Below are 12,979 nucleotides of genomic sequence, written 5' to 3' on the forward strand. Positions count from 1 at the left end.
GTCTACTTTATGGCTCAAATATGATAGTGGTAGATCTCTAGTCTCCATTATGGCTCTAATCTGATAGTGGTAGTGGGGTGGTAGATGTCTAGTCTACTTTATGGCTCTAATCAAATAGTGCTAGTGGGGTGGTAGATGTCTAGAATCCTTTATGGCTCTAATCTGATTGTGGTAGTAGTGGTGTTAGGTGTCTAGTCTACTTTATGGCTCTAATCTGATAGTGGTAGTGGGGTGGTAGATGTCTAGTCTCCTTTGTGGCTCTAATCTGATAGTGGTAGTAGGGGTGGTAGATGTCTAGTCTACTTTATGGCTCTAATCTGATAGTGGTAGTGGGGTGGTAGATGTCTAGTCTCCTTTGTGGCTCTAATCTGATAGTGGTAGTAGTGGTGGTAGATGTCTAGTCTCCTTTATGGCTCTAATCTGATAGTGGTAGTGGGGTTGTAGATGTCTAGTCTACTTTATGACTCTAATCTGATAGTGGTAGTGGGGTGGTAGATGTCTAGTCTACTTTACGGCTCTAATCTGATAGTGGTAGTGGGGTGGTAGATGTCTAGTCTACTTTATGGCTCTAATCTGATAGTGGTAGTGGGGTGGTAGATGTCTACTCTACTTTATGGCTCTAATCTGATAGTGGTAGTGGTGGTAGATGTCAAGTCTACTTTATGGCTCAAATATGATAGTGGTAGATCTCTAGTCTCCATTATGGCCCTAATCTGATAGTGGAAGTGGGGTGGTAGATGTCTAGTCTCCTTTATGGCTCTATTCTGATAGTGTTATATGTCTAGTCTCCTTTATGGCTCTAATCTGATAGTGGTAGTAGTGGTGTTAGATGTCTAGTCTCCGGGTTTATTATGGATCCCCATTAGTTCCTGCCAAGGCAGCAGCTACTCTTCCTGGGGTTTATTATGGATCCCCATTCATTTTCTGCCAAGGCAGCAGCTACTCTTCCTGGGGTTTATTATGGATCCCCATTAGTTCCTGCCAAGGCAGCAGCTACTCTTCCTGGGGTTTATTATGGATCCCCATTTGTTCTTGCCAAGGCAGCAGCTACTCTTCCTGGGGTTTATTATGGATCCCCATTAGTTCCTGTCAAGGCAGCAGCTACTCTTCCTGGGGTTTATTATGGATCCCCATTAGTTCCTGCCGAGGCAGCAGCTACTCTTCCTGGGGTTTATTATGGATCCCGATTAGTTCCTGCCGAGGTAGCAGCTACTCTTCCTGGGGTTTATTATGGATCCCCATTAGTTCCTGCCAATCCAGCAGCTACTCCAGGTCATCTATAAGCCCATGCTAGGTAAAACTCTGCCTTATCTCAGCTCACTGGTCACGATAACAACACTCACCCCCTAGCACGCGCTCCAGCAGGTATATCTCACTGGTCATCCCCAAAACAAACATCTCATTTGGTCACCTTTCCTTCCAGTTCTCTGCTGCCATTGACTGGAACGATTTGCAAAAATCGCTGAAGCTGGAGACTCATATCTCCCTCACCAACTTTAAACATAAACTATCTGAGCAGCTAACCCGATCACTGCAGCTGTACATAGTCCATCTGTAAATAGCCCACCCAATCTACCTACCTCATCCCCATACTGTTTTCATGTACTTTTCTGCTCTTTTGCACACCAGTATCACTACTTACACACCATCATCTGCTCATCTATCACTCCAGTGTTAATTTGATACATTGTAATTTCTTCGCTCCTATGGCCTATTTATTGCCTTACCTCCTCACGCCATTTGCACACACTGTATATAGACTTTCTTTTTTCTGTTGTGTTATTGACTGTACGCTTGTTAATTCCATGTATAACTCTGTTTGTTGCACTGCTTTGCTTTGTCTTGGCCAGGTCACAGTTGTAAATGAGAACTTGTTCTCACCTGGCCAACCTGGTTAAATAAAGGTGAAATAAATCAAATAAAACTCTTCCTGAGGTTCAGCAAAATGAGAGCCGTTATAGAATTGTAAAAACATTACAATACAATGATGAATTTACTGTGTTTTAAATGAGGCCTCACCTCCTGGCTACACTAGTGACCATATCCCCCGTGCACTTGGAATTCCAACTTGGCTTAAGCCTGATGAATTTACTGTGTTTTAAATGAGGCCTCTCCTCCTGGTTACACTCGTTACCATATCCCCCGTGCATCTCGCAAAGGCGGAGGTGTTGCTAACATTTACGATAGCAAATTTCAATTTACAAAAAAGAAAATGACGTTTTCATTTTTTGAGCTTCTAGTCATGAAATCTATGCAGCCTACTCAATCCGTTTTTATAGCTACTGTTTACAGGCCTCCTGGGCCATATACAGCGTTCCTCATTGAGTTCCCTGAATTCCTATCGGACCTTGTAGTCATAGCAGATAATATTCAAATTTTTTGTGACTTTTTCACACATGGAAAAGTCCACAGACCCACTCCAAAAGGCTTTCGGAGCCATCATCGACTCAGTGGGTTTTGTCCAACATGTCTCCAGACCTACTCACTGTCACAGTCATACTCTGGACCTAGTTTTGTCCCATTAAATAAATGTGGATCTTAATGTTTTTCCTCACAATCCTGGACTATCGGACCACCATTTTATTACGTTTGCAATTGCAACAAATAATCTGCTCAGACCCCAACCAAGGATCATCAAAAGTCGTGCTATAAATTCACAGACAACACAAAGATTCCTTGATGCCCTTCCAGACTCCCTCTGCCTACCCAAGGACGCCAGAGGACAAAAATCAGTTAACCACCTAACTGAGGATCTCAATTTAACCTTGCGCAATACCCTAGATGCAGTTGCACCCCTAAAAACTAAAAACATTTGTCATAAGAAACTAGCTCCCCGGTACACAGAAAATACCCGAGCTCTGAAGCAAACTTCCAGAAAATTGGAACGGAAATGGCGCCACTGTCACGAATATTACCGAAGGTGACTCCCCTTGTTCGGGTGGCGCTCCGCGGTCGTTGTCACCGGTCTACTAGCTATCACCGATCCTTTGTTCTGTGTTTGTTTGGTTTTGTCTAATTGGTATCACCTGTTTCTTGTTTGGTTGTTAGGGTGGGGTTATTTAAGTTTGTTCAGCCCGCTTCTGTTTCGTGCGGGCTTGTTCGTCTGTTTTGTGTTAGTGTATTTTGTTTGCATTTTGGGTTTCGCGCTGTCCGTTAATATTTCTGTTCATTTGTTTTCCTACTTTTGTTCATGTTATTTTTCCTGGACATTAAAGCGTGTTTTTTCCCACATCCTTTTGCTCTCTGCGTCTGACTCCACACCTCTTCACTCATTGCACGTTACAGCCACACCAAACTGGAAGTCTTCCAACTAGCTTGGAAAGACAGTACCGAGCAGTATCGAAGAGACCTTACTGCTGCGCGACCATCCTATTTTTCCAACTTAATTGAGGAAAATAAGAACAATTCGAAATTTATTTTTGATACTGTCGCAAAGCTAACTAAAAAGCAGCATTCCCCAAGTGAGGATGTATTTCACTTCAACAGTAATAAATTCATGAACTTCTTTGAGGAAAATATCATGATTATTAGAAAGCAAATTACGGACTCCTCTTTAAATCTGCGTATTCCTTCAAAGCTCAGTTGTACTGAGTCTGCACCACTCTGCCAGGACCTAGGATCAAGAGAGACACTCAAGTGTTTTAGTACTATATCTCTTGACACAATGATGAAAATAATCAATAAACCTTCAAGCTGCATACTGGACCCTATTCCAACTAAACTACTGAAAGAGCTGCTTCCTGTGCTTGGCCCTCCTATGTTGAACATAATAAACGGCTCTCTATCCACCGGATGTGTACCAAACTCACTATAAGTTGCAGTAATAAAGCCTCTCTTGAAAAAGTCAAACCTTGACCCAGAAAATATAAAAAACTATCGGCCTATATCGAATCTTCCATTCCTCTCAAAAATTTGAGAAAAAGCCGTTGCGCAGCAACTCACTGCCTTCCTGAAGACAAACAATGTATACGAAATGCTTCAGTCTGGTGCTACAGTCAGATTGTCTCAGTACGGTAGAGGTACAGCACTTAGAGATATTCAAACGTACTGTCATGGGGGTTTGTGCTTCTCATCAGGGTGCTATAGGAGGAAGTAGTGTAGGACCTTGAGAGCTTCTGGTAAGGACTGAGTGACTGGACTGGATAGGACTGAGTGACTGGGCTGGGAGAATGGTCTGGATAGGACTGAGTGACTGGACTGGATAGGACTGAGTGACTGGGCTGGGTGAATGGTCTGGATAGGACTGAGTGACTGGGCTGGGTGAATGGTCTGGATAGGACTGAGTGACTGGGCTGGATAGGGCTGAGTGAATGGTCTGGATAGGGCTGAGTGACTGGTCTGGATAGGGCTGAGTGACTGGGCTGGGTGACTGGTCTGGTCTGGATAGGGCTGGGTGAATGGTCTGGATAGGGCTGAGTGACTGGACTGGGTGAATGGTCTGGATAGGGCTGAGTGAATGGTCTGGATAGGGCTGAGTGACTGGTCTGGATAGGGCTGAGTGAATGGTCTGGATAGGGCTGAGTGACTGGTCTGGATAGGGCTGAGTGACTGGGCTGGGTGAATGGTCTGGATAGGGCTGAGTGACTGGACTGGGTGAATGGTCTGGATAGGGCTGAGTGAATGGTCTGGATAGGGCTGAGTGACTGGGCTGGGTGAATGGTCTGGATAGGGCTGAGTGACTGGGCTGGGTGAATGGTCTGGATAGGGCTGAGTGACTGGGCTGGGTGAATGGTCTGGATAGGGCTGAGTGACTGGACTGGGTGAATGGTCTGGATAGGGCTGAGTGACTGGACTATATGCCTATAACAATTCATGTAGTATCCTCACCTTTCTTACATCTTCCTTTCAGGAAGCAGGAGGGGAGGAGGCGGCGGAGGGGAGGAGGCGGCGGCAGGGGAGGAGGCGGCGGCAGGGGAGGAGGCGGCGGCAGGGGAGGAGGCGGCGGCAGGGGAGGAGGCGGCGGCAGGGGAGGAGGCGGCGGCGGGGCAGGGGAGGAGGCGGGCGGCGGCAGGCAGGCAGGGGAGGAGGCTTATGATAACAATTTTTTTTCTTTTGGAAAAGTTTTCACACATTTTTTACATTGTTTCATACACATTAAAAACGACAATAAGGCATAAAACAGCATTTGAAAGTTACATTTAAATTTGTTAAAAAGTACATGTTGTCCTTCAAGCACGTGAGGGTGGGCCAGAACTTGGTGAAGGCCTTTGATGGAATAGGCCTTCGGCCCACCCCATACAGCACGAGCTGAGGTGATAGGTCCTCCCCTGCTGGCAGACAGCCTGGTCCAGCCTGGTCCAAAGCACGTGGATGTCCTCGCCATGCCCCGTGAGTGCATAACGGCCCTGACCGGGAGGATCTCGTGGGTGACCATCCAGGACAGGTCCCGATGCCAATTCAGGAGAGCAGGATGGGCCACGTTGTGCCAGACGGTTGTGGGCTCACCTATAGCGAGCCCGCACAGTGGGCACACTGGTTCCCGTTCCTGCACAAGAGAGAGAGAGCGGTGTTTAGTTAAATCAAGTAACTTACATATATAGTATCTTCATTAGGCCTAATGGCATTTTATGAAGTTAGTTATAGTGACTGAGTAAGTCTAAAAAAGACAGGCTATTTTTATTGGTCACGTTATTTTCGTTGACAATGTCTTGAAGTCAAGTGGTTCAACATTGAAATGTAGTTTTCTGTACCACACAGGACAACCAGGAAAAAGCGACGGTCGGTGGAACTCTGGCGCCACCAAGTGGACAATTGCTTCAGTTCGTTTGTGGCAGCAATGCTGCCAGATATACTTGATACAAGATCAAATGTTACGTCAATATTATTGTCTCCAAATTGCCCCCCCCCACACACACACACACACACACACACACACACACACACACGTAATATATTATTATTCCAATTTAGCTGTTGATCTGGTTTTAACTTAACAACGCTTTCTCTCATTTCTGATTGGAGGGCGGACGACCACGTGATCTTAGAACCTACAAATGTGTTATTTTGTAACAGTCAAACGTGGTCATTCCTGGCGTTGATCAACTCCCCATCCATGCCACCATTTCTTTAAAGCATTATATTTTTTTATGGAAAACTAAAAGCATACAGAGCTCATTTTGGTGCAACCATAGTCGAATTTGACGTGTCGGAGAACGGCTACTTTCTCCCGAAACCATTGTAGGGTATCGCTTCTCGGCCTTTTGGCTAAGATCAAGTGTAGTATCTGTTCTTATCAGTTTAATATCTGATACGTCCCCTATCTGGGGACCATATATTAAATTGATTTTTGGAATAGGGAGATGGAATAGGGGCTTGCTCCGTCCACTCCACGCATCGACCTGGTATTGCAGTACCTCCAGGAACGGTGCACCCCCTTTCATTGTAAAGAGAAATCACACGGAGTTGCTTCGTTGATGTATATTCTATTTTCACTTTGAGCAACTTCTTTTCAATATCAGTGATGGCTAGATAGTGCTGGTCAAATCGGTCACCGTTTTATTGACTACGATAGCTGTTGGGAATGGGGTGCGTTCATCTTCTAATCAAAGACTTTTCGTCACGTGCACGGGATACTTACTTGTAAACTTTCCTCAACATTGCATGATCAAACATACACACAGAGCTAAGTAATAAAGTAGATCGCTTCTCTGGGTTAGGTGGTGTGTATATATATATATATATATAAAAATATACACACAGAGCTAAGTAATAAAGTAGATTGCTTCTCAGCCTTTTGGCTAAGATCAAGTGTAGTGTCTTTGACAGTGCTGCACTTGATTGGAGAAGCGATCGCTGGCCGGAGGGCGCCTGGGAAACTGTGCTATTTATTTTTTGTTTAAAATCATTGTTGTATTGTTTCACTAATGTTTTTCCTTGCCCTGGGTTAGGTGGTAGTTTATGCTGGTAACAGGTATCACCAGCCAGCTTCAGTCCATACCGCACCAGGAGTAAAAACTCCCCAAATACAGGTGTACCAAGCTTGTAGCGTTATACCCAAGAAGATACATACCCATTCAAGATAACTGGGAACTCAGAAAAACAAAACTAAAATTCAATGGTCATCCAACTAGGAATTCCCAAGTTGTAAACTCCGGCATCTTTCCAAAGCTTTAACTTTTCGACCTGAAGATCACTGAAGTTGATCCGTGTTTTGTTTGTCTGTTCCCAGTTGTCTTATAAAAACAGAATCGTTCTCTTTGATGATGCACCACCTCATCTCAGCCAATCAGAAAACCGGACCATCTTCGTAAGGCAAAATGCTTAATACAGATTATTACGACAACAGAAAAATGGTGCAAAAGTCATTAAAACAGGCCCATGTCACGATTTTATATATATATATATATACACACACAATAACAAGGCAATTTATTAGGTACACCATCCCGCTCACGAAAATGGTTTGCTCCTTCAGACAGTGAGTCATGTGACCATGGCTTGCTATATAAAGCAGCTAGCTAACATAACATCCCTACAACAGCCCATCTGTGAAAAGGACCTGCGAGTTGTTGCCCATTCTAATGTTCAAGGTATCGAAGGCATTCAGTTGTTTGAATGAACATTAGAATGGGCAAACAACTCGCAGGTCCTTGTCACGGATTGGCTGTTGCAGGGACATTATGTTAGCTAGCTGCTGCATGGCTTGCTATATAAAGCAGGCAGACAGGCATCAAGGCATTCAGTTACTGTTTGAATGAACATTAGAATGGGCAAACAACTCGCAGGTCCTTGTCACGGATGAGCTGCTGCAGCAGACGACCACACCGGGTTCCTATCAGATAAAAACAACAAGAGGCTCCCAGTGGGCACGTGATCATCAACACTGGACAACTGAGGAGTGGAAAAGCAGTGCCTGGTCCGACCAATCCTGGTTCCTGTTGCGTCCTGCTGATGTCAGGATTTGGCGTAAGCAGCATGAGTCCATGGCCACATCCTGTCTGATGTCGACGGAACAGGCTGGTGGTGTAATGGTGTGGGGAATGTTTTCCTGACACACGTTAGGTCCATTGATACCAATTCAGCAAACATTTCCATGCCACTAAGAATTCAGGCTGTTCTGGAGGCAAAGTGGGGGTCCGATCAGGTGCACCGAGTATACAAAAGAAAGAACACCTGCTCTTTCCATGACAGACTGACCAGGTCAATGAGGAGTTCCTACAGGCCGATACACTGACTGGACAGAACATTAGGAACACCTATTCTTTCCATGACAGACTGACCAGGTCAATGAGGAGTTCCTATAGGCCGATACACTGACTGGACAGAACATTAGGAACACCTGCTCTTTCCATGGCAGACTGACCAGGTCAATGAGGAGTTCCTATAGGCCGATACACTGACTGGACAGAACATTAGGAACACCTGCTCTTTCCATGACAGACTGACCAGGTCAATGAGGAGTTCCTATAGGCCGATACACTGACTGGACAGAACATTAGGAACACCTGCTCTTTCCATGACAGACTGACCAGGTCAATGAGGAGTTCCTATAGGCCGATACACTGACTGGACAGAACATTAGGAACACCTGCTCTTTCCATGGCAGACTGACCAGGTCTATGAGGAGTTCCTATAGGCCGATACACTGACTGGACAGAACATTAGGAACACCTGCTCTTTCCATGACAGACTGACCAGGTCAATGAGGAGTTCCTATAGGCCGATACACTGACTGGACAGAACATTAGGAACACCTGCTCTTTCCATGACAGACTGACCAGGTGAATCTAGGAGGAAGCTGAAATCCCTTAAATCCACTTCAGTGTAGATCAGAGCTGCTCAACCCTCTTCCTAGAGATCGCCTGTTCTGTTGGTTTTCATTCCAAGTAGATCTCCAGGAAGAGGGTTGGACTGAAAACCTACAGGACAGTAGATCTCCAGGAAGAGGGTTGGACTGAACCTACAGGACAGTAGATCTCCAGGAAGAGGGTTGGACTGATAACCTACAGGACAGTAGATCTCCAGGAAGAGGGTTGGACTGAAAACCTACAGGACAGTAGATCTCCAGGAAGAGGGTTGGACTGAAAACCCACAGGACAGTAGATCTCCAGGAAGAGGGTTGGACTGAACCTACAGGACAGTAGATCTCCAGGAAGAGGGTTGGACTGAAAACCCACAGGACAGTAGATCTCCAGGAAGAGGGTTGGACTGGCCTGGTGTAGATGAAGGGGTGGAGACACGTTCAAGAATCATTTTTAAGCCTCGATACAATTCAGACATGGACGACCAAACGTGTCTTTGAACAGGGTATGGTAGGTGCCAGGCGCACCGGTTTGTGTCAAGAACTGCAACGCTGCTGGGGTTTTCACACTCCAGTTTCCTGTGTGTATCAAGATTGGTCCACCACCCAAAGGACATCCGGCCAACTTGACACAATTGTGGGAAGCATTTAAATCAACATGTGGAATGCTGTCGACACCTTGTGTGAGAGTGTGTGTGTGTGGTGGGGGTTGGGAGGTGTTCCTAATGTTTCGTATATTCAAATCAAATCAAATTTTATTTGTCACATACACATGGTTAGCAGATGTCAATGCGAGTGTAGCGAAATGCTTGTGCTTCTAGTTCCGACAATGCAGTAATAACCAACAAGTAATCTAACTAACAATTCCAAAACTACTGTCTCATACAGTGTAAGGGGATAAAGAATATGTACATAAGGATATATGAATGAGTGATGGTACAGAGCAGCATAGGCAAGATACAGTAGATGGTATCGAGTACAGTATATACATATGAGATGAGTATGTAAACAAAGTGGCATAGTTAAAGTGGCTAGTGATACATGTATTACATAAGGATGCAGTAGATGATATAGAGTACAGTATCAACGTATGCATATGAGATGAACAATGTAGGGTATGTAAACATTATATAAGGTAGCATTGTTTAAAGTGGCTAGTGATATATTTACATCATTTCCCATCAATTCCCATGATTAAAGTGGCTGGAGTAGAGTCAGTGTCATTGACAGTGTGTTGGCAGCAGCCACTCAATGTTAGTGGTGGCTGTTTAACAGTCTGATGGCCTTGAGATAGAAGCTGTTTTTCAGTCTCTCGGTCCCAGCTTTGATGCACCTGTACTGACCTCGCCTTCTGGATGGCAGCGGGGTGAACAGGCAGTGGCTCGGGTGGTTGATGTCCTTGATGATCTTTATGGCCTTCCTGTAACATCGGGTGGTGTAGGTGTCCTGGAGGGCAGGTAGTTTGCCCCCGGTGATGCGTTGTGCAGACCTCACTACCCTCTGGAGAGCCTTACGGTTGAGGGCGGTGCAGTTGCCGTACCAGGCGGTGATACAGCCCGCCAGGATGCTCTCGATTGTGCATCTGTAGAAGTTTGTGAGTGTTTTTGGTGATATTTAGTCTATAGTACTGTTCTATGTAATTCTGTGAGCAGGTTTTGTGGTTCGGGGGGTTAATAACAGGACCACTCCAGACATGAGTGATTCAGAGAGAACAGTAGTTCCAACCAATAGCCTTGTTTCCTGGGAAATACAATGATTTGTTTGTGTGAACCAGCCAACCTGGACTGTTTTTTTGCAAGTATGCCAGACCCCGGAGTTTCATTACATACTCTGGATTAGATTGGGTCACCAGATTGGGTCACGGAGTTGCCAGATTTGGTCACAGAGTTGCCAGATTTGTGATCTCTTACCAAAGGCGTTGAGGGGGGAAAAAAACAGGAGATTAAGAGCTCTAAAATAATTCAGACCGGACAACGTAAACTTTTAAATTATCTTTTTAATTCCACATACATGAAATAACATTTCCCTCCAGATAACAGTTATGCTTGGGTGTTTCGTATGAAAATTTCCAAAAAAGACATGGACAAAGACAACCAGCCCAACAGCAACCTCCCTTTTCTCCCCGTTAACTAGTTCTGAACCACAAGTATCAAAATAAAAACCTTAACTGGGGAAAGAAGGAGCAGCAACTAGAAGAAGCAACGAGGGGAAATTCTTCCTGCTCTGCTGGTTTAAAACAGTCTGAGTATTAGGAGTCCTCTTTGTTCTAGACTTTTCCCAAACCTCCTACTTGACACAGAAATACAAAATGGCGTTAGCAGGTCAATGAAACTGAAGAAGAAGAAGAAGAAGCTGGAGCAGAACAGTGACAGTTTAATGGAATGTAACATCACTAGCCAAGGTTTCCCTCTCAGCTGGAACCCTACTCCCTACATAGTGCACTACTGGAACCCTACTCCCTACATAGTGCACTACTGGAACCCTACTCCCTACATAGTGCACTACTGGAACCCTACTCCCTACATAGTGCACTACTGGAACCCTACTCCCTACATAGTGCACTACTGGAACCCTACTCCCTACATAGTGCACTACTGGAACCCTACTCCCTACATAGTGCACTACTGGAACCCTACTCCCCACATAGTGCACTACTGGAACCCTATTCCCTACATAGTGCACTACTGGAACCCTACTCCCTACATAGTGTACGGGTGTTTGACCAAGGTCCATAGGGTTCTGGTCTAAAAGTAGTATACTTTATAGGGAATAGGGTGCCATTTGATACAGCACAACGACCACGCCAACCCACCATCGATAAGACGCCTCAGGACTATCCCCTAATGCTCCTGCCGTCAGTCGCCTGGCTACAGACTAAAACCGCTCGCTGCTGCCTCCTCCAATCAAGAGAGACTGATGTCGAACCACAAATGAATCAAGCAATGTTGTCAAGCACAAGATCTTTACCATGTAGACAGGTAGAGGACTAGACCAGGTTAATTCCCAACCTGAACACAGGTAGAGGACTAGACCAGGTAAATTCCCAACCTGAACACAGGTAGAGGACTAGACCAGGTTAATTCCCAACCTGAACACAGGTAGAGGACTAGACCAGGTTAATTCCCAACCTGAACACAGGTAGAGGACTAGACCAGGTAAATTCCCAACCTGAACACAGGTAGAGGACTAGACCAGGTTAATTCCCAACCTGAACACAGGTAGAGGACTAGACCAGGTTAATTCCCAACCTGAACACAGGTAGAGGACTAGACCAGGTTAATTCCCAACCTGAACACAGGTAGAGGACTACACCAGGTTAATTGCATGAAATAGAGAACTAGACCAGGTTAATTCCCAACCTCAACACAGGTAACACCCAGGTTGCTCCAACCTGAACAAATAATTATACGAACTCAGTAGACAAGTCCCTCCCCCAACACAGGTAAGGACTAGACCCAAAACCCTCCCACAACCAAGTCCTGGAAACCAACCCCTCCCCAACCAAGTCCAGGAAGGACAACCCCTCCCACAACCAAGTCCTGGAAAGCAATTCCCCTCCCACAACCAAGTCCTAGACCAGGTTAATTCCCTCCCACAACACAAGTCCTAGACCAGGTTAACCCCAACCTGAACACAGGTAAGTCCTGGAAAAGAACACACCCCTCCCAGGTAAAAACCAAGTCCTGGAAAGTTAATTCCCCTCCCACAAACCAAGTCCTGGAAAGCAACTACACCAGGTCCCACAAACCAAGTCCTGAGCAACTTCCCTCCCCAACCAAGTCCTGGAAAGCAACCCCCCAAACCAAGTCCTGGAAAGCAACCCCTCCCACAAACCAAGTCCTGGAAAGCCCCCTCCCACAACCAAGTCCTGGAAAGCAACCCCTCCCACAACCAAGTCCTGGAAAGCAACCCCTCCCACAACCAAGTCCTGGAAAGCAACCCCCCCCTCCCACAACCAAGTCCTGGAAAGCAACCCCTCCCACAACCAAGTCCTGGAAAGCAACCCCTCCCACAACCAAGTCCTGGAAAGCAACCCCTCCCACAACCAAGTCCTGGAAAGCAACCCCTCCCACAACCAAGTCCTGGAAAGCAACCCCTCCCACAAACCAAGTCCTGGAAAGCAACCCCTCCCACAAACCAAGTCCTGGAAAGCAACCCCCCCACAAACCAAGTCCTGGAAAGCAACCCCCCCAAACCAAGTCCTGGAAAGCAACCCCCCAAACCAAGTCCTGGAAAGCA

General features: G+C 45.8%; 1 non-coding gene and 1 pseudogene across 1 annotated transcript; both read left to right on the forward strand.

The window, feature by feature from the left end:
* Window positions 1–6,184: 6,184 nt before the first annotated feature.
* Window positions 6,185–6,375, forward strand: LOC121845735. Its single transcript, XR_006082754.1, has one exon. It is a non-coding gene; the product is annotated as a U2 spliceosomal RNA (small nuclear RNA).
* A 342-nt stretch (window positions 6,376–6,717) lies between these two features.
* On the forward strand, window positions 6,718–6,940 carry LOC112247834 (annotated as a pseudogene).
* The last annotated feature ends 6,039 nt before the right edge of the window (window positions 6,941–12,979 follow it).

This window comes from Oncorhynchus tshawytscha, unplaced genomic scaffold (genome assembly GCF_018296145.1).
Source record: "Oncorhynchus tshawytscha isolate Ot180627B unplaced genomic scaffold, Otsh_v2.0 Un_contig_556_pilon_pilon, whole genome shotgun sequence".
NCBI lineage: Eukaryota > Metazoa > Chordata > Actinopteri > Salmoniformes > Salmonidae > Oncorhynchus > Oncorhynchus tshawytscha.